The sequence below is a fragment of the Protopterus annectens genome, chromosome 1.part1 (genome assembly GCF_019279795.1).
Source record: "Protopterus annectens isolate FY-2018-M chromosome 1.part1, PAN1.0, whole genome shotgun sequence".
In the NCBI taxonomy this organism is placed as follows: Eukaryota; Metazoa; Chordata; order Ceratodontiformes; family Protopteridae; genus Protopterus; species Protopterus annectens.
The window spans coordinates 413,903,866-413,929,720 of NC_056726.1; positions in this window are offsets into that span (position 1 = coordinate 413,903,866).

A 25,855-nucleotide genomic window follows, 5' to 3' on the forward strand; every position below is an offset into this window, starting at 1 on the left:
TTTTTTTTTCTTTTTTGTTTTAGTTTAAAGGCAGCAGAGACACACAAGTAGTAAAATAATAACAACAGTGCAATAAATGACCCCACACTTGAGTGCTAGGCCAAAGTCAGGTAAAATGCAGTTTTAAGAGAAAAACACGATTTTAAATTAAGTGCAACACAGGAAATGCAGTAAACAGACTCTAGATGTGTTCTAAATACTGTTTCTAATAGAGATATAAACATTAGCAAGCTGGAAAACGCCGAAAAGTAGGCAGCAAAGCAGTAATTCTTAACAAAAAAGCAGAAGAAAATATTTAAAATCTCAAAAGTGGCTCCATTCTCCTCTCAGCATTTTCTCCTATTGGTAGGTGCTTCAGCAACAACTAACAAGCCTGGAAAGATGCCAAAACCACAAGGCAGCAGGGTTTTAAGAGATGGAGATCAAGGAGTTTAGAACTGACCCAAAATGGCCAATAAAACTACAGCTTCTAGGTAGTAACTACTCCTACAGGGACAGGCAGGCTGTTCAGTGTTAACCACTGCCACTGGTGAACACAGAGACTTCTTTTAGTCCAAGCAAGCACTGGCCTCCAACAAACTTACAAAGAGTTCAGAACAGCAGATCTGTAACTGAACTTTCTTAAATTTCAGAAAGTGGGAAAAAAGCAAGACTTTTTTTTTCTTTTTTGTTTTAGTTTAAAGGTAGCAGAGATACACAAATAGCAAAATAATCACAACAGTGCAATAAATGACCCCACACTTGAGTGCTAGGCCAAAGTCAGGTAAAATGCAGTTTTACGAGAAAAAAAAGATTTTAAATTAAGTGCAATACAGGAAATGCAGTAAACAGGCTCTAGATGTGTTCTAAATACTGTTTCTAATACAAATATAAAATTTAGCAAGCTGGAAAACGCTGAAAAGTAGGTGGCAAAGCAGTAATTCTTAACAAAAAAGCAGAAGAAAATACATAAAATCTCAAAAGTGGCTCCTTTTTCCTCTCAGCGTTTTCTCCCCTTTGTAGGTGCTTCAGCAACAACTAACAAGCCTGGAAAGATGCCAAAACCACAAGGCAGCAAGGTTTTAAGAGATAGAGATCAAGGAGTTTAGAATTGACCCACAATGGCCAATAAAACTATAGCTTCTAGGTAGTAACCACTCCAACAGGGACAGGCAGGCTGTTCAGTGTTAACCACTGCCACTGGTGAACACAGAGACTTCTTTTAGTCCAAGCAAGCACTGGCCTCCAAGAAACTTACTAACAGTTCAGAACTGCAAATCTGTAACTGAACTTTCTTAAATTTCAGAAAGTGGGAAAAAAGCAAGACTTTTTTTTTTCATTTTTGTTTTAGTTTAAAGGTAACAGAGACACACAAGTAGCAAAATAATCACAACAGTACAATAAATGACCCCACACTTGATTGCTAGGCCAGAGTCAGGTAAAATGCAGTTTTAAGAGAAAAAAACAATTTTAAATTAAGTGCAACACTGGAAAGGCAGTAAACAGGCTCTAGATGTGTTCTAAATACTGTTTCTACTACAGATATAAACTTTAGCAAGCTGGAAAATGCCGAAAAGTAGGCAACAAAGCAGTAATCCTTAACAAAAAAACAGAAGAAAATACTTAAAATCTCAAAAGTGGCTCCTTTCTCCTCTCAGCATTTTCTCCTATTGGTAGGTCCTTCAGCAACAACTAACAAGCCTGGAAAGACGCCAAAACCACGAGGCAGCAGGGTTTTAAGAGATGGAGATCAAGAAGTTTAGAACTGACCCAAAATGGCCAATAAAACTACAGCTTCTAGGTAGTAACCACTCCTACAGGGACAAGCAGACTGTTCAGTGTTAACCACTGCCACTGGTGAGCACAGAGACTTCCCTTTAGTCCAAGCAAGCACTGGCCTCCAAGAAACTTACAAACAGTTCAGAACAGCAGATCTGTAACTAAACTTTCTTAAATTTCAGAAAGTGGGAAAAAAGCAAGATTTTTTGTTTTTTTTTTTTCTTTTTTGTTTTAGTTTAAAGGTAGCAGAGATACACAAGTAGCAAAATAATAACAACAGTGCAATAAATGACCCTACACTTGAGTGCTAGGCCAAAGTCAGGTAAAATGCAGTTTTAAGAGAAAAAACAATTTTAAATTAAGTGCAACACAGGAAATGTAGTAAACAGGCTCTAGATGTATTCTAAATACTGTTTCTAATACATATATAAACTTTAGCAAGCTGGAAAATGCCGAAAAGTAGGCTGCAAAGCAGTAATTCTTAACAAAAAAGCAGAAGAAGATACTTAAAATCTCAAAAGTGGCTCCTTTCTCCTCTCAGCATTTTCTCCCCTTGGTAGGTGCTTTTTTTATATCACAGAAACCTGGCATTTTAACAGGGATATGTACACTTTTTATGTCCACTATATATTTTCATCACTGCATTTATCACCCCTTTTTTCCATTTTTGCAGATGGGGTCAGGGCATCACTTCAACAGTGACTATCATCAAGAGCCAATGTTTACACTACAGGGTGGCTAGCCCTGCCATGGTTGTTCTTCAACATCACACACTCCCATGCAGGGCCTACCTATGGCAAATTTAGAGTGTGCAATCCACCTACTGCATGTCTTTAGAATGTGAGAGGAAACCAGAGCACCCAGGACAAATGCACACAAACTTATGGAGGACATACAGACTCTGCATAGAAGGCACCCCAGCCAAGAATCGAACCAGGGAACCTCTTGCTGTGAGGTGATACTGCTATCCGCTGCACCACTGTACCACCCAACCAGTGCATGTCTCAGTTTTATTCCATAGGCCTATCATTTTATCACATGAAACTTCTGTAACACCTGACAGCTATTAATGCCAAATAGCAACTGTAATGGGGTGACAATCAGAGGGTCGAATATCAGTCGAAGTCTGGAGGCCAAATGGCGACAATGTCAAACCCGACATTGTCGAAGTGGGAATCTTGCCCCCATCTTGACCCATGTTAAAGCCCATTCCAATTTTTACAGCAAGTCGCATTTCAACAATGTCAGAATTCGACATTGTCGGTTTTGTGGAAAGGGGTCAATGATCCTATCATTCGATGGGGTCAAGTTCGACCTTCTGATGGTAAACCACTGTAATGTCATCTGGTTTCCTGTAAACAAGAGCCCATTCCTGCTGGGATAATGTAAGACATCCATATAATAGGTACAGGCAGCAAAAAAACCTGAAAATGTATATAATTGAATGTATTTACATCGACACATAAACGCCGAAACAAGTAAACGTCGAACACGTAAAAGCTTGAAAATCAAAACATCAAAAACTTTTAGTTGGCCAGCAACTGCTCCCTAGTGTAATAAGTGTAACTAACCACCAAAATTAACTTTTCTTATCCTACCAAGCTGTGCTTTATGTGCAAAAAAGGAAATATATTTTACATATAAAACGGGTATTAAACTATACCGTATTTTAAGTAAACTACAAACTGAGTAATTACATATTTAAATAACCTCCTCACCCAAGAAAAGGTGCCAGTGGTTGTTAGCCTAGTACAGACCTATAAATCTATGAACCTATGAACCTATGAGATACAGAAATCCATGTTATCTGTAGGCTTCCATATATGTGTTGACAAATGCCTTACTGCAGTACAAACCCCAATACATTTGCTATAGTACTGATGGCAGAATTAGTACGTATGATGTTTGCCTGAGTACTGTTGCATGTGTGTTTAAGTGTTTACCTGTGAGTGACTGTGATTTTGTATTTGCATACCTACATTACATGCAGACAGCTGCTAATGTACATACTGTGTTGTACACTGTGTGTTCCATGTATAATCTTGTGTATTGCATGTCAGGGGTACATGAATGATAACCATATACTACTGTAGATCCTCCATCCATGCATTCCTTGTGTAGTATGCATATGGCATAGAAGTGTAAGCTTACTGAATACAAACAAGTGTGCTACCACGATGTGCACACGGTCTCAGTGGACCATGTAGGGTTTATTCAATCTGCCCTAATGTAAACACAGCATGTGCATGTGTGCAGACCTAGCAGAGTAAAGAAAAACAGACATGCTGTCATGGTGGGGGGGGGGGATCACCTCCTGAGACACATATTGTACAAGGATTAAACACAGCACAAATTCCAGTGTGGAGTAGTTTGCTATGTGCCATAATATTTTGATGCACAACTTGCCCCAGCCCTCTGTCTTTTTTAATGAATTCAAATTAGGTCTTCTAACACTACAGTAGAGTGCTTGTTAATGTTCCACTTAGCTGTGCTGTAAGTATGGCCTAGAAGAATAACATGTAATTATCCTACACTTTATTTTATGATGCAATAAGAAGCAGGGTGGGGCTTTCATACAATGGAAACTCCCACCCTATTGGTGACTTCACAGTGCAGTCTTACAACACTTCTCAATTGCTCTATGGGCAGTTAGATTCATATGCAACCACTGTGCTGCATACCAGGATCAGTGGAGCCTGCCTTATCCGTGGGCGAGACAGTTATGCTTTTCAAAGACAGAATCACGTGGCTGTCAGTACATGTGCTTCGTACCACAATATGTAAAGTGTGCAGAGCTAAGTTTTGTACTTCACTACTGATGGGGCAGGGGTGAGACATGGTACACAGTATAACAGCTCATGTACTCAACAGCAATACTGATGATGGAACACAGAACAAATGGATTAGCATAAGTGCTTATAGCATGTCAACATATGCACCTGGACAGGAGGACAAGAGGTATTAAATGTTTTGCTGGGGGCATGTGTGCTAAATATTGAAGGTAAAGTACTATACCTTCCTCTCTCTCTCTGTATATAATCTACTCTGTCACTGTATTCAAGTAAATGGCAAAAAAAACTCAGAAAAGTGCAATTATTTTACACAATTGATGGTCACAAGTCTATCACTCAAAATCATATATAAGCTGTCTGTGGCACCATGCTATCCTGCAGGTGCCCTTTGCATGTGTGTATCTTCAGCATTGTGACATTTATGGAGTATGTCAGGCAAGGCATCTGTGACTACCTATTGGATATGGTGACATGATGGTATACACACATACATGTTGATATAAACATTGGAACTGGTGTTTGATCACTTGGAATTATACAGCTAACACACTACATGCCTGCTACCCACATATGTGCAATGGACTGAAGTCCCAGAAACATTGGTGGAATTAGTGCAGACTAAGTAGCAGGACCCAATAACACAAGTACAAGTAGTGTTTAGTCTCACACATGGGTTCCCAATGGGACCGTTTCTGCATCAGGGTTCAGTTCTGAGCCCACTGTTGTTCATACCATGTTCATGCTGAGTAAGCTAACAGAGTAGAAGGAGCAGAGCAACTAAGCTGTTGTATGCAGTCTATGTGGCAATACAGGCAGACTCTGAACAAGAACTTCAGCAAATAATAGGGGAATGGAACGCAAGCCTGAAGGCCTGCAGGATGAAACTGAGAACAGATAAAACAGTTGTAATGGCAGCAAATGGAATAAAGTAAAAGAAGCTGAAAATTGAAATACAAGGGTAAATAGTGAAACATGTTAACAGCTTCATGTATCTGGGAAGGTGGTTGAGGAGAAGGGAAGTTTGAATGAGGACATAGATCTAGAATCGGACAGGCTGCAGCCAACTAATACAGTGTGTTAGGATTAGTGTGCGACAGAAAAATGCCAAAGAAGCTGAAAAGTAAGGTGTACAAAACAGTGGTGTGTCCAGTACAACTGTATGGTACACATCAATAGTGAATGCAGAGGATGTGATGAAGGTGATGGAGATGAAGTGCCTGAGATGAGTGTTAGGATGCACAATGAGGGACAGATGAAGAAATTACGATCCATCTGTCCACCCACAACCCCTTTTTCCCATTTATTACACATAGGGTCAGGGTAACACTTTAACAGTGACAGTAATCTAGAGCCAAGGTTCAGACCACTGGGTGGTTAGACCTGCCACAGCTGTTCTTCCATACCACACACTCACATACAAAGTTATTTCTATAGCCAGTTTAGAGTCCTCAATATATCTATTGCATGTCTTTGGAATGTGGGAGCAAATGGTAGCACCCATAGAAACCAATGTGAACACAGGGAGGGTATGGAGACTGCCTTCAGAAGGCACCCCAGCCCAAGAATCAAACTGGGGAACCTCTTGTTGTGAGGCAGCAATACTATCTGCTGTGCCACTACAGCAGAAGCCCAAGTAGCTGCAATTATAGACAGAGTTAAATAGAGCAGATTACTGTAGTGTAGGAACATGAGCAGGAAAGCAGAAGACAATCTAGTAAACAAGATTTGGGACACAAAGGAAGTAGGCAAGAGGAAACGTGGGCATCCAGCAAAGAGGTGGATGGATTGTGTGAGAGAAGACTTGTGAAGGTGGCATTGAACTGAGAGAGATGATGGTAGATGAAACAATATCCCAACCCCATGTAGAAAGTGGAAAAATTGGGGTGATGATGGTTTGATGTTTCTTCAAGAGGAATACACCGTGCATCACCCATCGCTATTTACATTGCACAATGCCCTCGTTGTGCAGCTAAGCTTGCACTTCTCACCTATAGCACTACAACAGTAGCATTCCCCATCAAGGTCCCACTGTATTCTGTGTTTCATTTGAGTTGGCCTGCCCATCCAACAGAGATAAAATACACCAGTTACTCAGATATATGAAATGGTTATTGCCACCAAAGTCTGTCTCTAACTGAAATTTAGTGTATTAAACAAAATAAAGAATACAATAGTAAACAAATGTGAGTTTACTAGGAGTACTTGCATTTGCTAACTTAGATACGTTGCACAAATAATTCATGTTGAGGGCCTGAAATAGTAAACTGCTGTCCCACTTTCAAAAAGTGTTGCTTATAAGATACACATAAAATGTGTTTAGCACCAACTTGTCTATCCAAAATGTTTCACAATGCCAGTCCAACATTTTAAAGATGCTGCCAGTAATGATGATAGGTCTCAACTTTAAACCTGGCATAAAAATAAAAGCTTTGGATTAGGCTCTCTGGTTGTCTTTCTTGAAGCAGCAGTTGCAACTAGGGTTAAAGCAAATGAGATACACAATGTCAGTTACAGACTGTGTCTTATTTCATAGCTAGGAAAATGCTTTTAGCTGAGCGTGGCTAAGACTAATACATCTTGATTAAGGTAAAGGGTCAGGTACCTGTTTCTTTGGTGTTCAGTTTCTAGGGCAGCACTACCAGATGTTTGCACTGGCAACAGGCAAAAAGTGGGAGATAATCTTTGAATAATCATGGCATTTGTGGTTTACAATGAATGGGATACAGTAAACTACATTTTCTTATAGCTTTAAGTTTGGAGACTCCCTCCCTGGTTTACCCTAAACTTCAGCATGCTGAGTAGCAAATAAAAGACAGATGCAAAATGCTCCTCTCTTTAACAGTTAACTCTGAGAGAGTATTTATGTTGCCCTTTGGTCTCTACTATAATTTGGTTCTAGTTAGTCAAATGACAAAGTGATTTGCTGCTATTATTACCTTCATGGATGTTTTATTCTTCAGTTTTGCCATTATTTGTTTCATGGTTTGATGGTTTGCAAATGTTTTCTCTTTTTTTTCCATTATTTTTCATTTTGTGACGCTCCTCCTCCACATAATTCTCTATAGACTGTTCATATCATGTCAGGTACTTTGCTAGGGCTGTCAGATTAGTTTGTGAAAACAATTATGTATACTAAGTCCAGGATTGCACACCCTTATGGAAGAATGCCTTACCATCCCCAGTGCAGTCTTACCTTTTACTAATACAGGATGTTCTTCAAAGTTGACTTCAGGTCTTTGATTAAGTGAAGTGCAATCTCCAAATTCTTCACCACACAAATGTGACCTATATAATCACCTCTGTGAGATACATATTATTTCTACTGCCTGACTTGCTCCATTTTTAGTTTTTTGTTCTGCTGCTTCTCAACAATAACGTATAAAGTCCAAAACAAATAAAAACAACTTAGCAAGATAACACAGAAAAAATGGTTTATTACATGCCATACATATGAGCTACATACTTATTTGCATTCTAAAAGTGCATTCATAGACCATTTAAAGGATGTTTTAATGTATTTAGATAAATGTTCTTGACCATGTTTTCTCAGTACAATATAATTTCATGTTTCATATAAATTATCATGTGACATTTACACAAATATGCTAATGTTATAACTAAAATGTACTTTTTACAACAGATTGCATGAAGTTAAGCGAATCGAACTGTAATAAGCTATGAATGAGGTAAACTGACACAGCACTGTAAAGATTCTACTTTTTACAGTTATAATTACTAGTGTGACATACCTTTACTGAAAATTCAGAAATCACTGGGGATTGCATTTTACTATGCTGCTGTACATTAAACTTTCCTGCTTACTCAGTGCTAGTGAATGGAATCTCCCCGAGTAATAAAAAGAGTTTTGTATTTTTTAAAATATCACCACACTTCCCACTGGTTAGGGAATTTCTGGGAGTTGCTTTAAAAAATACAGATTAATGATAGAGATGACCTTGGTCTTAAAATGGTTGCATGTGAAAAGACATCTTCAATAAACATTTAAAAACTTCTGCATCATAAAATTAGGAATTCTCTGCAACTGTAAAGCATATTTTAAAACATTTTATTATACCAACGAGACAATCTTTTTAAAAATGACAAAGATCACGTGTGAAAGCAGAAATTGCTTTGTCGGCAGTAAATTTCAGAAGTAATAAGAATTGCAGAAAGATCACACCACAACTAACCACAGTATTTCGCTCTTCTGGTTCAAACAGTTTCTTTCAGGCAAGTTCCCGAATCCAGCAATTGTTGCCAAAACTACAAATATACTTCAGTTTCATTCAGTCTCAGAAATATGTTTCTCCTTTCTTAGCAAAATAAAATACTCTTGACACAACAGCCAAATGCTTTTGAAACGTCCATCAGCCAAAGCAAGACAACAAATCAGTCCCTGATATTATAAACTCCTGAAGTATAGGTAACTGAACTGAGTTCTTCATATCCCCTAATGTATACGTATCTTTTCCATTGCCACAATTGGCATGTAACAAGAATAGCTAATCTATAAATACCTCACTGGCATTTAATTAAATCAACAGTGTCTGTTTGTCCATGTTTTTAATGAGTGATTCCTTTCTCTAACCACAGATTACTGGTCATCCTAAGCTATTCCAAATGTTCCCATGTGATCTGAGAGATATAATCCCTGCAATATGTTTTGAATCTGCCATGGGACTTTGCCTCATTGGTTTATGAAAGGAACAATTTCAGTAGGAGATGCCTTGAGGCATCCTTTTAACATGCTTGGCTGTACTCTCAGACTCCCACACCACAGAGTTTCTCACCAAGCCATACAGAGTAAATCAAGTGGCAGTGCATATTGCCCTTATTTCTGTCAGTTTTACATACAGTCTTATTGTTTTGGTCACTGCCCAAAGCTTTTGACTATAAGTAAAGATGGTAGTGTAGAAAAACTGGCAAATCAAGAGCATTATCCAAGAACCCCTATCCCACCTTAATACCACAGACTGGTTTGACAGTCACTTCTTCTGAAATGTAAGTGGTCAGATCAGTCAAATCCAAACACTGTTTTGAAAGTGGTAGTTTTCTCCAAAGCTGCAGAAGAAAAGAGAAAGACAAGTCTTTCAAGTTTTTATGCAAAACAAAAAAAACTTGGAGGAGGTAAGCAATTCGAAGGGCTTGACAAGGGTGGCAAGGAGTTTGAAGTTTGTCTGCTTAAAGGTGAATATGGCTAGGCATTTTATAGTCCCTATGATTGCTTAACAGGTATTTGCCATTTTTTACATATAACTGTGACCTTAAAAGTTATTATAATGATTTTCCTAATATTTGATCACCTCGTCTAATAGTGATCCACACTTCATCAGTATTTTAATAATTGAGAAGCCTAAAGTATAAAAACAGAACAAAATATATATATTTTCCAGGTCAGGGCCCCCTTCACTCACCTTAAATTGCCTTTGCTCCCCCTTCACTTCTATATACCAGCTCCACTTCAGCTGATGAAAATGACAAAACAATCCTGACGTACATTGGCTCATCCCATACACATCACTGCAGTTTCAGCAAACCATGGCAAAGCAGATTTAAAGGAAAAATACTCAACGAAGAATGCCTAGTCGTTGTGTTCGTATGCCAATTATAATATGTGGTAAGGTTACAAGTGATTATAATACATAGCAAGGCGTGTGTATATAGTGTACTCAGTTCAGATGAATGGCCATTTCTTGCCTTTTCACTGCAATTTTGTGCATTTTAAGTAGAATGGTCTCACTTTCCTAATGACTTCACCTCTCAATCTTATATGCAATAATATATACTAACATATCATACTATATTTCATTGTCAGTCACCTTCCCCTTCTAATATTTCCATAGTTACAATGCCTCTTCTTTTCATTATTTTAATTGCTACAAATTGCAGGTAATATTACAATATTTATTCACTGTTATATCTCTCTTTGCTATATACAAGCCTGTGTTCATTTCTAATGAATGTTTAACACTGTGTGTATATGTATGCATGCTATGTACATGCTCTGTTACTAAATTATGTTTATGTAAGCTGCTGATTTTTTTCTCTCAGGTATGTACACTTACCTGTATTTTGTAGTCCTTCTGATATCACGTAACTGCATTTTATGTATATGTCAAAACTGCTGTTAAATGTGGAGTTTTTCTCCCCAGGTTTTATCCCAGTCAGACTTTCCCAGTAAATGAAGATAAATAAATAGATAAAATAAATTCTTACTAGAAATCATCTGGTCCATTACCAACAGAACTGCAGCCAATGTCACACTCCCCCTTGCCATCCCATATGAGGAAGACCCACATGCATTCTAACTGGTATGAATCGTTTTATTAATGTCACATACTGGGTTAAGGCCTTTAGAGCAAGTAAGCAACTTGGGGGTTGGGAGGGTGGCTTAATGGTTAAGGTGTTTGCCTTACAAACATAAGATACAGGGTTTGAGTCTCACAGGAGATAATTGGCTAGGCTTAAAATGGCTCACAAGGGCAATTAGCCTAGTACTAATCTATGAACCCATGTATCATTTACTTTCAATAAAGCAGGCTCAAAGACTGCCTTATATGCAAGGCAGAGATCACCTCTGAGCAGTCTGTATGAAACAGAATAAAGTGACAGTGATTTGAGATGGTCCTCATAGGACAGATGCTGAAGACCTTGAATTTTCCTTGTGAGGAACCTTTGTGGTCTCTCCAATTGCTGCAGGTGCTTGGAAAGGTACATACTAAAAGGGGCATTGTACTCAATTACTAGTGTGATGAGGGAAGAGTACAGGGAGGTTATAACTTTTTTTTTCTGGAGGCAATGCCCTTGTTTATGAGATGAGCAATATAGAATGCCCTTCTTGCCACTGTGGAGACATGGTACTTAAAAGTAAGGTTGCTGTCAACCTGTGTGCCCTGGTATCTCACTACTGAGTGTGTACGTAGTGTGTACATAGGGTGTTGTTATTGATGTGATAGTTAGCAGGAACATCACACTTACCAAAAGGGTTTTGCATTGTGTTTAAGGCCATGACTTTGGCACTAGTCATTTGTTTGTGTAAGACTTGTAGGATGTTGACATCATTTGGAAATTCTACAACTGCTCCCAGTTTGCAGTCATCACTAATCTTTGTCAGCCACAGACCTTTAGTTTTACCTTGCACTTTGGAGAAATAGATTTCAAACAGTAAAGGTGCCAGGACTGATCTCTATGGAACACTACTGGTTAAAGGTCTGCTGTTGGAGGTGAATTCCTCTATTTTGACTACGGGTTGATACCTAGTTGGGTGAGTCTTTCAATTATGCCTGAGTGAGGGATAGTGTCAAAAGATTTGGCTAAGTCTAGATAGACTGTATGCACAGATTTCCCTCATCAAGGGCCTTGGTGACTGTCTCGAAGAAGTCCACCAGGTTTAACAGACATGATTTCCTTTTGACAAATCCAAATTGAGTAGGGTCAAATGTTTGGAGGTTACCAATGTCTTTGTTGATAAAGTCCATGATGATTCTCTCCATGGCCTTGCAGATAAGCCTGGTCAGGCTAATAGGTCTATAGTTCCCAGGGTCAGTGGAAGCACCACCTTTGTGCAAGGGGATAATAGTGGCCTTTTTCCATTCAGCTGGGATGAAGCCAGTGCTTAGACTATGATTGAAAAGAGTATCCAATGGCAATGCTAATTCTTCTTTGAGCCCATGTAGGACACAGCCTGAGATGTTATCAGGTTCCATGGATGGTGTGTTTTTGACCTTAGAGAGGGCATTCATGACCTGCTCTTTAGAGATACAGGGTAGAGGACAGGTGGTAGGGATATCTAGGGGTAAATGTGGTGGGGAAGGAGTAGTGACATTTTCACAGAACCTGTCGGCCAACAGGTTAGCAATGTCCATAGGCTCGGTATATGTGGTATCATTAACCACCAGTTTGGCACAAATCTGAGCCTTTCCTTTTAGGTTATGGCTGTAACTAAAGAATGCCTTATTCATTTATTTTATTTATTTATTGACATTTGTTGACTGGGAAAGTCCACTAGGTCAAAAAAAACATTTTCAGTGGAGGCCTGGTGAGAAAAGCTCCACAGTTTATTACAAAGTATTACAAAGTATTCTATTAAAAAAACATAGTAAACAAGGATACATGTATAAAAGCAGAGTTAAGCACTGAAGTATAGTACTGAGTTACTTTACTAATCTTTTTGCTTCACAGCGTAACATAACACATTAATCAATGATACATTTATGTAAGCAGAGATCTGCAAAGAAATATAATACATAGTTTAAATTACTAATCAATGAGCATTACACTGAATTCTTAAAAAGTTGCATGTGCAGCTTAGTGTGAATATTCAATATTACCATATGTAATGTGTGTCTGAAACAATGGGTCCCTATTAAATAAACGAAAAGTGGAAATGTCGAACAGCCAAATAAACTAAAAGGCCATTCCTCAATATCGCTATTGTAAGAGCGCAGTACAGTGAAGGCTGGAAATTTTGCCCTTTCTTCACTATAGTGCGATCTCGGAGTTGGTATATATAATTAGTGGGGGGTGTGGGGGCACAGCCCCTGACAATATTAATTTCGTGGAACGGCCTTTTCATTTATTTGGCCGTTCAACATTTCCACTTTTCGTTTATTTAATAGGGACCCAAAACAACTGCTTAATGTGCACAAGGCTGAAATATGTTTAGGAACTACCATTATAACCTTTCTTAATAGGAATTAGTTAAGGGGTGGTTTTAAGGAGGCTTGTTTATTTGACAGAGGTAGGAGGGATCATTTAGGTAATGCAATTTTAATGCTGATTTAAAAGTTTTTGTACTGTCATTTTGAGTTATATCTGAGGGTAAGGCATTCCAATATTTAGCAATGCTATGGGAGTACAGACATTGTCTAGCTCCTTTGTTGGATTTGATTATAGTTAATAGTTGCTTGCCTGAGGATCTTAGTGCTCTCGAGGGAGTATATGTTTGTAGGATGGATTATGTTGTCCTCAGTTAAGGAAACTAATTTGGATTCATAGTTAGCTTTGGAGGACTTCACAAGGAGTTTTATTTGCTTGTTTAAGCTGACGATGGAGTGTTTCCAGTTTGGAGCTTGCTCCCCCTTACTCTTAGACAGCAATTTCTTCCTCTTATTGTAAAGCCTGTTAATGGCAGTTGTCCACCAGGTAGGTTTGCTCTTCCTCGAGTAGCTTCTTTTGGCCTTGTCAGGTACGGCTGCATCAATGCAGTTGTTCAGGTGTTTGTATAGAGCATTTGTGTTGAACTCGGCATAATTGCCAGTTCCATCTGAGGGAAGAGGTGCAGTGAAGCTATTTATACCATCCTGTAAGAGGTTATAATCTGTTTCGAGAAGTTTTTAGTTTAGTTTGTGCTACAGGGGGTCAGGTGTGATAGTAACTTCGAATGAGACTGATTTGTAGTCAGATCTCACCAGCGAAGACCTCACAATTGGGGTGCTACAGTGGTCCCTCATATTGGTAAGCACCAGATCCAGGATGTTGGCACCCCTTGTGGGGGTGTCAACTAGCTGGCCCAGGGCATTGGAGTTAATGAAGTCGAGGAACCTTTGGGCAAGTGAATTTCCACATGAGCAATTTCCCTAGTCAATGGATGGGTAGTTAAAGTTAACCAAAACCATGGTGTTTGGATGTATCTTGATAGACTCAAGTAGAAACAAATAGGCAGAGTGGGTGTTCTGATTCATGGAGGGGGTCCTGTAGCTGGCAATGACTTGAATAGGTGTTCTACCAACTCTTAATTGCACCTGAAGTATCTCCAAGGAATCATACTGTTGACCCAATCTGGAGGTGTATTTATCTTTAAAGAATATTGATACACTGCCTCCTTTGTTTTCACTCCTTCAGTTTGTGGTCTGAACATATGGAAGGAGGTGTAGCCCAATATGGCTGGAGTGCTCTCCCCAGCCTTAAACTAGGCCTCTGTGACTGCACAAATGTCTATGTGTTCCAAGGTGAGGACTGCTTCCAGTGAATGCCGTTTTGTGTTAAGACTCCTAGCATTTAGCAGCAAAACCTTGAGGTTGTTCTTAGATGGAGTTCTTACACTGGGAATTTTGTCTTTGAGACACTGCTTAAAAAAGGCATTATGGGGTTGGCAAGAGCCTTGGTCAGTAGTGGTCAAAATCACTGGGATGACAAATGAAGACCAACTCTGGCAAAACATCGATGTCTATCAAACATGTTATCCCAGGCTGACAGATACTGTATCCCCTTGGAATGACACAAGAAACAAAGCCATTATTGAAGTCAATCATTTTCTGTTTGCATCGAGGCATCATCCTAGGTGAAGGTAAAATGCTGCTAAAGTCTAGGGACATACCAGCCTGAGACACATAGTCCAAGAGCTCAATCATGTCTCTCTTCATATAGTCCAGAGAGATACATCTCAAGTCGTTCACACCAACATGGACTATGACAGAATCATAACAGTACCTGCTGTTGAGAGAGTTGAGTGCATGTGTGATATGGCAGATCCTGACACCTGACAGACAGCTGACCGTGACCTTCTCCTTATCCAGCCTGGTGAGAGGGACATCTGTGTGTCTCATGATGGAATCACCTATGACTAATATGTTTGGTTTTGTGTTTTGTCTTAAGGACTTGACAGGTGAGACACTGGTAAGTGAGCTATTATGTCTATTGTGTTCTGCAGAGGAATTATTATGTGTAGCATGCTTGTGTTTGTGTTTGAGAGGTCTCTGGTGTTTAGGTATGTTTCTGGTGAGGACCTCCACATATGTAGGTACGTGGGATGTGGGTTTGGGTGGAGTAGGAGGTGAGATGTGCATGCTGACAATCCATTCATTCTCATACATACTGACTGGTGTGTGAGAGAGCATGGATTTGAGGTTCTTAATATAACTGCATCTCTCACATGTTGAGTTTGTGTGGTCTAGAAGAAGAGGGCTGTCGGTGAACATGAGGCAGTTACTACACTGTCTCAGGATGCCCATGTCGACCAAGCTGGCATGAGAAACTGTAGGAAACTGCATCCATAGTGTTGGGTAAATTTATATGGTCAGGAAGAGTGGTTGAACTTAGGATTGGCTAGTGGATGAGAGGTATGTTGGAACCTCTGACGCTAGGCTTGGTGTTCTACCTGACAGTTGAGCTGAGCAGCAAAAAATATCTGGAGAACCACAAGCAAAGTGCCAAGGAAAAATTTAATAAGCAAATCTTTTAGTATCTCAGTGAAGAGCTGGTTTTAGTTCTCAAGAGATACAAAGCAGTCTAGATGCCGTAAGACTGAATCTAGTCTACGCCAAGTGCAGTGGTATTTAAATCACAGGCAAAGAAACAGTATAAAGAAGCAATTTGGTAGAACAATGTTCTCAATTTAATCAGGCTACTAAGAAACAGTAATAAAATAAGTGGTATAAATGCAATTGAACACATTTAAGGACAGTATCAAAAGCAAAAAAAAAAAGTTTTAAAGTAGGACAAGGCACAGTATAAGTACAGTAAAACACAGTAATAGCAACTGAATGGCGTGCATTTTTTTTCAAGGCTAAGAGCTAAAGGGGTAGGCCTTCCCAAATAGTCTCACTGTACTCAGTATAAAGACCTGATGTGATGGAACTTGGAGGAGTGTCCAATAACAAATTTATAATAAGAGGCAGACAAAGCCAAATCCACTAAGTTGTAAGAACACAACAACAATAGAGTGGGCGGGAGGGAAAATCAAATGGAGTCAGCCAGACTAAGTGCTCACAAGTGAAACAGAAACCATTTTAACACACAAACTATGCAACACTAAACAAAGAATTATTAAATATCACTGAAACATTTATAGCAAGTGCAAAAAATATACCTAAATCAGCTATGTATGTCAGATGGTGTGAGAAGTATTTCAAGCAGGGAAGGAAAGAGGTCTTGAATATTGAGCAAATTCTTGCAAATATGTGAATCTTTTATAGTAGTAAGATGAAAGATTAACCCTCAGACAAATCAAATAAGGACACAGATAGTTATTTTCCACCTAACTCAAATGGAGCCAGCCAAAATAACTTTTCACAAGTGTGACAGAAACCAGTTTAACAGCCAAACTATGCAATAGTAAACAAAGAATGAACTTGCTTAAAAAAAACATTTTTTGATGGGGTGTGGAACAGAGTAGTACTGTCTCAGATTTGAATGTGCTGATGCACTTTCGTGGCACTTTGCACTCAGTAGTAAATTGTATGGCAAACGTCACAACCAAATGAAGGCAGATGTAGCATGCATGTAGAAATAACCGTGGAACTCATTCACTATTCTCTGATTATCCACTTAATCCAATTCAGAGGTGTGTAGGTCCTAGAGCCTATCCTGACACTCACTGGAGGCAAGACAGATGAATCAATGCTGAACAGGGTTCCAATCCATCATAGAACATATGGAGTTACACATTCTTACACAGGACACACCTGTATGGACAATTTGGAGTAGCTCAATTTACCTGTGGCATGTCTTTGGGATGTAAGAGGAAACCATAGCACCTATCACAAACCCCATATAGTCACAGGGAGGATATGCAGAATCCACACAGATTGCAGCACACCCAAGAAGTGGTCTGGAGAACCAAAAGTTGTGGGATAGCAAAACTAGCCACTGCATTACTGTACAGATTGTAAAACTAAATGTATTCATTTATTTACACTGTACTGCTAAGAAACAGCAAGACAAGTAAAAAGGAACAGCCCGATATTACTGCCCTACATCATGTGCCTGGATATCCTTGCTGTCATGTGAAGCATCCTGTTCTTCTCTGCCCATCCCCATGTCTCTTGGTTTGTTATCATAAATTAATCTGCCCATACGCAGCTCCCAAACTCCCCTTTGTAACTCAGTTGCATCTCACATTTGTTTGGCACTCACTCATTGTTTTAGCCTAGGTGCTGTGTACTGATAATACAGCCCCATAGATAGAGACAAGCTCACAACGTCCTTCAACACTGCAGACATAATTATGTACTGTGCTACTGCTTTATAAATGTAAGTGTATGTGTTCCACTAATAAAAGTAGTATCCAGCAGTCCTGTGAACATGGCTTCCCTTTGTTGTCTAGACTTTTGTAGGAAGCTGGTTGAAATACCATTGGCAATCTATGATGCTACATATCCTGTACTCTGCATGGATCTACTACAAGTGCTCACTTAATATATGCTCCTGACACTTGCTCGAATAGGCAAGTGCTCAAACTCCCAGTAATTTGATTCCCTGTAACTTCTTCACTCCCAACATTCTACCCAATAATCCTGTACAGCCCTACCAGAACCCTATCTTTAACCCTAAAAATCCCCCCACTTCCTAACCCTAAAATTTCCTTCCTGCACCTTAACCCTAAACCCCTCCCACTCACTAACCCTAAGACCCCCCCTTCTCCCTCTCTAATTGTAAGACAGCCTTCTTGCACCCTAACCCCAAAACTCCCTTCCCACTTCCTAACCTTAGACCCCCTTCTCACTCTCTGACCCTAAAACTCTTTTTCCACTCCCTAAACCTAAAATCCCCCTCAAACCTACAGAAACAGTGCCCTAATCCACACTCCCACCCCTCACGTGGCTACACACTCAACTTGCTTGAACTCTAATAATATGTGCAGTTAAGGTGTAGCAGCTGCTTGCCTGAATGCATATTTCAGTTTGAATGTGAGCAGCACAGCCTATAATGAGCTACAAGGCACTCCTATCCCTGGTTTCAAGTCAGTAGGATGTGAGTGATTGGGACTTGAATGCTTGTAGTAGACCCAATCTGCACTCACAATACAGTTGTACTTACTGCCCATATCTTTAAACAAGAAAGACTATTTTTACAAAACACTTCTCCAGAATTGCAGATATGTAATGCAGACAAGACCACAGTGCAAATGAAGTCGAATGGTTGTAGCACTCAAGTCAACTTAGAGCTTGTAGTTTTTGTGAAAATAAACAACAAACTGTACTGGAATGGGAAAAAATGAGAATGGAGCAGAATCTAGTGCTTTCACTTGTTTTTGCTCATGCAATGGTTATACTTAACACCCAAACAACTTTCACAATGTCACTTACTGTCAAGAATATTGATTATCTGATATTCCTACTGTAATTTCAGAATCCACCAGCAGCAAAAGCCTGCATTTTTTAACTCTTTCAATAATCTCAACAGTCTATTTAAAGGCAAACTTCTACTACTTTTTCTTAATGGTGCAAGTTTGTAACCAATGAATAGAACTCAGAGATTTAACAGATGGAGGGTAAAAGCAATAAAATATTAGCTGGTTAGAAATACTGAATCACTGCTTACTTACAAAGCATACAAACATTGAAAAAAGTAAAACAAAAAGAATCGGTTCTGTTTGCTGTACTTTATATAAATTTGACTATTATCAATGGTCTGCACATTCCTTCTGTGATTTATGTGGAGTAAATAAATGCCAGTCAACATTTTCCTGTAATCTTATCCTAAGAACACAACAGCAAATGGTGGAAACTATGAACAACTCTCATATTCCTGAGATTCTAAAGGAATGAATTAAAAAACTCCTGCAACTGAAACAGGGTGTTCCATTTACTTCCCATAATGCAAAGTATTTGCAGTACATGCCAACTTGATGAGTATGTATTGCAGTAAGGAAAAATAATCCCTAGAAATCAGAAAAATTATCACTAATCATGGGATTAGTTTTCACATGTTAATGAAGTTTTGAGATGAAGAGAAATGTGAATCAGACACAGCCGTGGCCATAATGAGAAATGCCTCATTATCATGTCTCTGAATCATGCTTTAACTAACACTATTGGTGGGAGACCTGATGACAGTAGCATTCATTCTAGTGGCCCATGCATTGTGTTAGCAAAGGCAATTCCTACACACACACACACACACACACACACACACACACACACACACACACACACACATACACACACATACTTACACAATGGCTCTCATTTCCATACATAGCCCCTTTAGTGCAACTGCCCAGGCACACACACACACACACACACACACACACACACACACACACACACACACACACACACACACACACACACATACACACACATACTTACACAATGGCTCTCATTTCCATACATAGCCCCTTTAGTGCAACTGCCCAGGCACACACACACACACACACACACACACACACACACACACACACACACACACACACACACACACATCCTCATGCTACTTCAGTGATGCCCCTACAGACACGCACAAACATCCACACACTAACTTGCCATCTACCTCCATATCTTTGCTGAACTTACTGCACCATCACTGCTTCCACAGGAGTGAATGGATAGCTGCCATCTTTTGATGCTGTTTACTTTTTTCTCCAACAAATCAAATTTCACACTGCTTGGTAGCATAAATCATGAGCCATTGATATTTCCAGAAGAAAGCATATAGATAATTAGGATCAGCAGCTCCCCAGACTGCCGTGTTAGCATGCAGTTCTACTAGTGAGACTATGCAATGTGCTACCTAAGAAATGGAATGGTTTACCTTGAGAGGTACAATGGCTGTGTAAAAGTCATCCCCCCCTCACATGTAAAAGTCACCCCCCTCACAGTAACCTTTCTGAACCCCATTCAGCATGCATGCTATTACTTACACATGCAGCAATATCCACTTTTCAGTAATAAACTATAAATTCAGGAAAGCTGAGATGGTGTGCCTATCTTAGCTCTTTTGTACACAGTAATGTGAAGCTTTATGTATGCAGATATAAATCAGTGAATGTCTTCAGCCATACCTTTGTCTGTCAGAGAGTGAAACCCACAATCTTTCATAAATGCTATCAGCATTGGTGGGACCCCATCTCTAAAGTATTCACAAATTTGATGCCTCTATGTATATACTTCTAGTAGCAGTGATTTGAATAGCTGACTCAGTTAATTTAATTTTTCCATGTTGGTGAACTCTGTAGGCCCTATGTTGTCCAAGACCACCATGCAACAACACCCCATTGTTACTAGCTCATGACACCATATACCTAGTTTGCCCCATCAGTATGCTTACCCAATGTACCATGCACAGCACCATGTACTACTCTTACAGTGGACCTCTCACCATATACTGTGTACAGACCTATTACCCTTCACTAAGTTTCTGGTGTGACACCGAGTGGCACTGCAGTGAAACAGACCTAAAAACATGGATCCTAATGAGTGTGAGTAAGACAAAATAGTCACTTTGTGTTGAGAGAAGGAGTCTGAAGGATGTATTGACAATGTAGGTGCACTGGTCAGGTGACTGGTGAAGGGACAGGAGGCTCCATCATCACATTTATGTGCTACAAAAAGTTCAGTGTTTCTGGAAATGTATGCTCTTTTACATTCAGCAGCAGTGTATGTTTTTCACTTTTTCAGCACAAAGAAGACAGAAGATATTGTACATGATTATAACACATATTCCTAACTGTTTGTTTTTAAATAATCCCTGTATTGCTGTGAAGGCTTTAGTCAGATGTATGAACTGAGGTGTAGTCATTAGACCTATAAGGGAGAGAGAGAGCGAGAGAGCGAGAGAGAGAGAGAGAGAGAGAGAGAGAGAGAGTGCCTCCTGGAGCATGGGAATGGGTAGTAATGGTCTTGTATTAAAATGTGTCTCAAGTGATGGACCAAGAAATTATTAGGACTATATCAGCAAAACGCAATGCAGTAGAATATGGAAATGTTGTATAATATGGAATAAAGAAAGGAAATGATACAGTGGTTAGCTAAGGACTTTCGTTGAGCATAGTACAACAGCAAGCATGATAACCTCTAAAAGATGCCTCAGTTTAGAATCTTATTAAATCTGTTGATGTTGTATATCTTCATATACATTATTAAATATATTTGAATTCTAACAAGTATGTGTATGTATATATGAAGTAAGTGTGTGTATATGTGGGTGTGTGTATGTGTTTTAGTAAACACTCCAGACGCATATATATATATATATATATATATATATATATATATATATATATATATATATATGTATATCTATATGTATATATATATGTATATCTATATCTATATATATATATATATATATATATATATTTCAATTATATATATATATATATATATATATATATATTAATAAATATAAATAATATATAATTGTATCTTTGTTTATTTTTACTTTGCTTATTTTCATAAAATTGTATAAGTATTTGGAGCTTTTCTTCTCAGTTGGGCCAAAGTTAACAAATCCCAAATAAATAAATAAATATATATATATATATATATATATATATATATATATATATATATATATATATATATAGATAGACATGCAGTCTTCTCCTTATCATATTTAAAGGACAATAACAGGAAAAAATGAATAAACTCATATATTTATATCTTTTCTTGATGTTGTGCATATTTCAAACCTGCATGCACCAGAATATTTAGTCAATACTAATTGTATTGTGTTTGTAACCCAAATTCTCTCATGGGTGCAGACATCCTAATGATGGTGTGTTTTCTTCTAAAGCTAAATCTTCCCCATAATGTAGTGTAAGAGCACATATTACAGTGCCCATGGCTGGGTTGTCCCATTTCAGTTCAAATAATGGAAAAACTGTGAAGTAGTGGTAATTCTGAGAGGCCTTAGAAAATGTAGCATTTACTGTTCTGCAGTGTCTCTTGCAAATGTATTTCTTATTGATGTCTTACAAATTCTGTGAAAAAAGGCTTGAAGAAGTATTAACTAATTGCTGAGATAATAGACAGTTTTTGTGTGCTTCATTTTCTTCTCAAGTTACTCCTTCCATATTCCCTCCCTCAGAAAGCTAGAGAATCACATTTTCTGCCCTGCAAGGATCTTTTAGTCACCTTTGCATGACAATACATAGCAGAGAGTTGCCTGCCTGGTGTGTTACTAAAAGCATTCCCTCATCTGTCTCTATTTATTTGGGTCATCTGAATAGCACTTTCATGGTAAATGCTACAAAACGCTTTTATCAATTCTTAATATACAAGTCTGTATACTGACAATGTACCCTGTAACATAACACAGATGCTACAGACTGAGCATTTGTAGAGAAGTTTGCCAGTGGTCCTACTGGGTTTGTAAATATCCAGGAGATGTTGGCTTGAGCTTTGGAGTGTGTAATATGGGGTGTAGTAGGACACTAGAGCAGGGCAGGTAGTGGTTTTGTTGAGGATGGAGTGAGTTATGTGAAGCTGTAACAGAAAGAGTTGATGGGGGAATTCTTACCACTGACGTTTCTTAAGTGAAAGGCAGTGGTTTGAAGTATAAGGTCTGTCTGTGGCAAATTTTGCAATTTTGTTATAGGTTTGTTCCAGCTTGGAAATAGAGTAGATTGTAAGGTTTTAGAATAGGAGAGGCATAAAGTAAGCTGAGTAGAAGGTATGCATCTGCTAGTAAGAATTTGGAGTCTGTAGTGAGGACTTTTTGTGTTCCCTTAAAACAGCCCCAATTTTTGGTTGGTCTTTTTGATACAGTATTGGACGTGATGGTCAGCCACTGGGGATGCACAAGACAGTGCATTTCTTTGTGCCTGTCCCAAGCCTGGATAAATGGGGAGGGTTGCGTCAGGAAGGGCACCCGGCGTAAAATTGTGCCACATCACACATGCAGAAAACTGTACAGAAACTCATACCGGATCGGTTAATGCCCGGGTTAACAATGACCACCACCAGTACTGTCGGCCAACAGGGTGCTGGTGGAAATTGGGCTACTGTTGGCCGAAGGAGGAGAAGAGGCGGAAGGCATGCCTGAAGGCAGGTAAGGGCTAGGACTGTGATAGTGAGGGTCGGAACTTTGAATGTTGGCAGTATGACTGGTATAGGGAGGGAGCTGGCTGATATGATGAACCGAAGGACGGTTGGTATATTGTATGTGCAAGAGACCAGATGGAAGGGGAGCAATGCTAGGTGTATCGGAGGCAGTTTCAAATTGTTTTATCATGGTGTGGATGGGAGGAGAAATGGCGTCGGCATTATCCTGAAGGAAGAGTATGCTAAGAGTGTTTTGGAGGTGAAAAGAGTTTTAGATAGAGTGATGTTTATGAAGCTGGAAATTGATGGTGTAATGATGAATGTTGTTAGTGCATATGCTCCACAAGTTGGGTGTGCGATGGATGAGAAAAATTTTGGAGTGAGTTGGATGAAGTGGTGATGACTGTACCCAAGGGTGAGAGACTGGTGATTGTAGCAGATTTCAATGAGCATGTTGGTGAAGGGAACAGAGGGGACGAGGAAGTGATGGGTAGGTATGGTTTTAAGCAAAGGAATGCAGAAGGTCAGATGGTAGTGGATTTTGTGAAAAGGATGGACATGGCTGTGATGAATACATATTTTAACAAGAGGGAGGAGCATAGGGTGACAACAAGAGTGGAGGAAGATGCACACAGGTGGATTACATCTTATGTAGAAGGGCCAATCTGAAGGAGATTGGAGACTGTAAAGTGGTGGCAGGGGAAAGTGTAGTTAGGTAGCATAGGATGGTGGTTTGTAGGATGTCATTGGTGATCAAGAAGAGGAGGATGAGTGTGAGGGCAGCACCAAGGATCAAATGGTGGAAATTGAAAAAGGGTAATTGTGAGGTGATGTTCAGGGAAGAGTTAAGACAGGCACTGGGTGGCAGTGAAGAGTTACCAAATAGCTGGGTAACTACAGCAGAGCTAGTAAGAGAGATGGCTACAAGGGTGCTTGGTGTGACATCTGGAAAGAGGAAGGAGGACAAGGAGACCTGGTGGTGGAATGAAGAAGTACAGGAGAGTATACAAAGAAAGAGGTTGGTGAAGAAGAAGTGGGATTGTCAGAGAGATGAAGAAAGTAGACAAGAGTATAAGGAGATGAGGTGCATGGCAAAGAGAGAGATGGTGAAGGCTAAGGATAAGGAGCATGAAGAGTTGTATAAAAGGTTGGACACTAAGGAGGGAGAAAAGGACCCGTACCGATTGGCTAGACAGAGGGACCAAGCTAGTAAAGATGTGCAGCAGGTAATGGTGATAAAGGATAATGAGGGAAATGTACTCACAAGTAAGGAGAGTGTGTTGAGCAGATGGAAAGAGTACTTTGAGGGGTTGATGAATGAAAAGAATGAGAGGGAGAGAAGGTTGGATGATGTGCGGATAGTGAATCATGAAGTGCAGTTTATTATCAAGGAGGAAGTAAGGATAGCTATGAAGAGGAAGAAGAATGGAAAGGCTGTTGGTCCAGATGACATACCTGTGGAAGCATGGAGGTATTTAGGTGAAATGGCAGTGGAGTTTTTAACTAGACTGTTTAATGAAATCTTGGAAAGTGAGAGGATGCTTGAGGAATGGAGAAAAAGTGTTTTGTACCGATTTTTAAGAATAAAGGTGATGTGCAGAGCTGTAGTAACTACAGAGGGATTAAACTGATCAGTCACAGCATAAGTTATGGGAAAGAGTAGTGGAAGCTAGGTTAAGAAGGGACGTGATGATTAGTGATCAGCACTATGGTTTCATGCCGGGAAAGAGCACTACAGATGCGATGTTTGCTCTGAGAGTGTTGATGGAGAAGTACAGAGAATGTCAGAAGGAGTTGCATTGTGTCTTTGTGGATTTAGAGAAAGCATATGACAGGGTGCCTAGAGAGGAGTTGTGGTATTGTATGAGGAAGTCAGGAGTGTCAGAGAAGTATGTAAGAGTAGTACAGGATATGTACAAGGGTAGTGTGACAGCAGTGAGGTCTGCGGTGGGAGTGACAGATGCATTTAAGGTGGATGGGGATTATAGCAAGGATCAGCTCTGAGCCCTTTCTTATTTGCAATGGTGATGGACAGGTTGACAGACGAGATCAGACAGGAGTCCCCGTGGACTATGATGTTTGCAGATGACATTGTGATCTGTAGTGAGAGTAGGGAACAGGTGGGGGAGACCCTGGAGAGGTGGAGATATGCTCTAGAGAGAAGAGGAATGAAGGTCAGCAGGACTAAGACAGAATATATGTGTGTGAATGAGAGAAAGGATAGAGGAATGGTGAGGATGCAGAGAGTAGAGGTGGTGAAGGTGAATGAGTTTAAGTACTTGGGATCAACAGTTCAGAGTAATGGTGAGTGTGGAAGAGAGGTGAAGAAGAGAGTACAGGCAGGATGGAGTGGGTGGAGAAGAGTGTCAGGAGTAATTTGTGACAGATGAGTATCAGTAATAGTGAAAGGGAAGGTCTACAAGAGGGTAGTGAGACCAGCTATGTTATACGGGTTGGAGACAGTGGCATTGACAAAAAGGCAGGAGTCAGAGCTTGACGTGGCAGAGTTGAAGATGTTAAGATTTGCACTGAGTGTGACAAGGATGGACAGGATTAGGAATAAGTATATTAGAGGGTCAGCCCAGGTTGGAAGGCTTG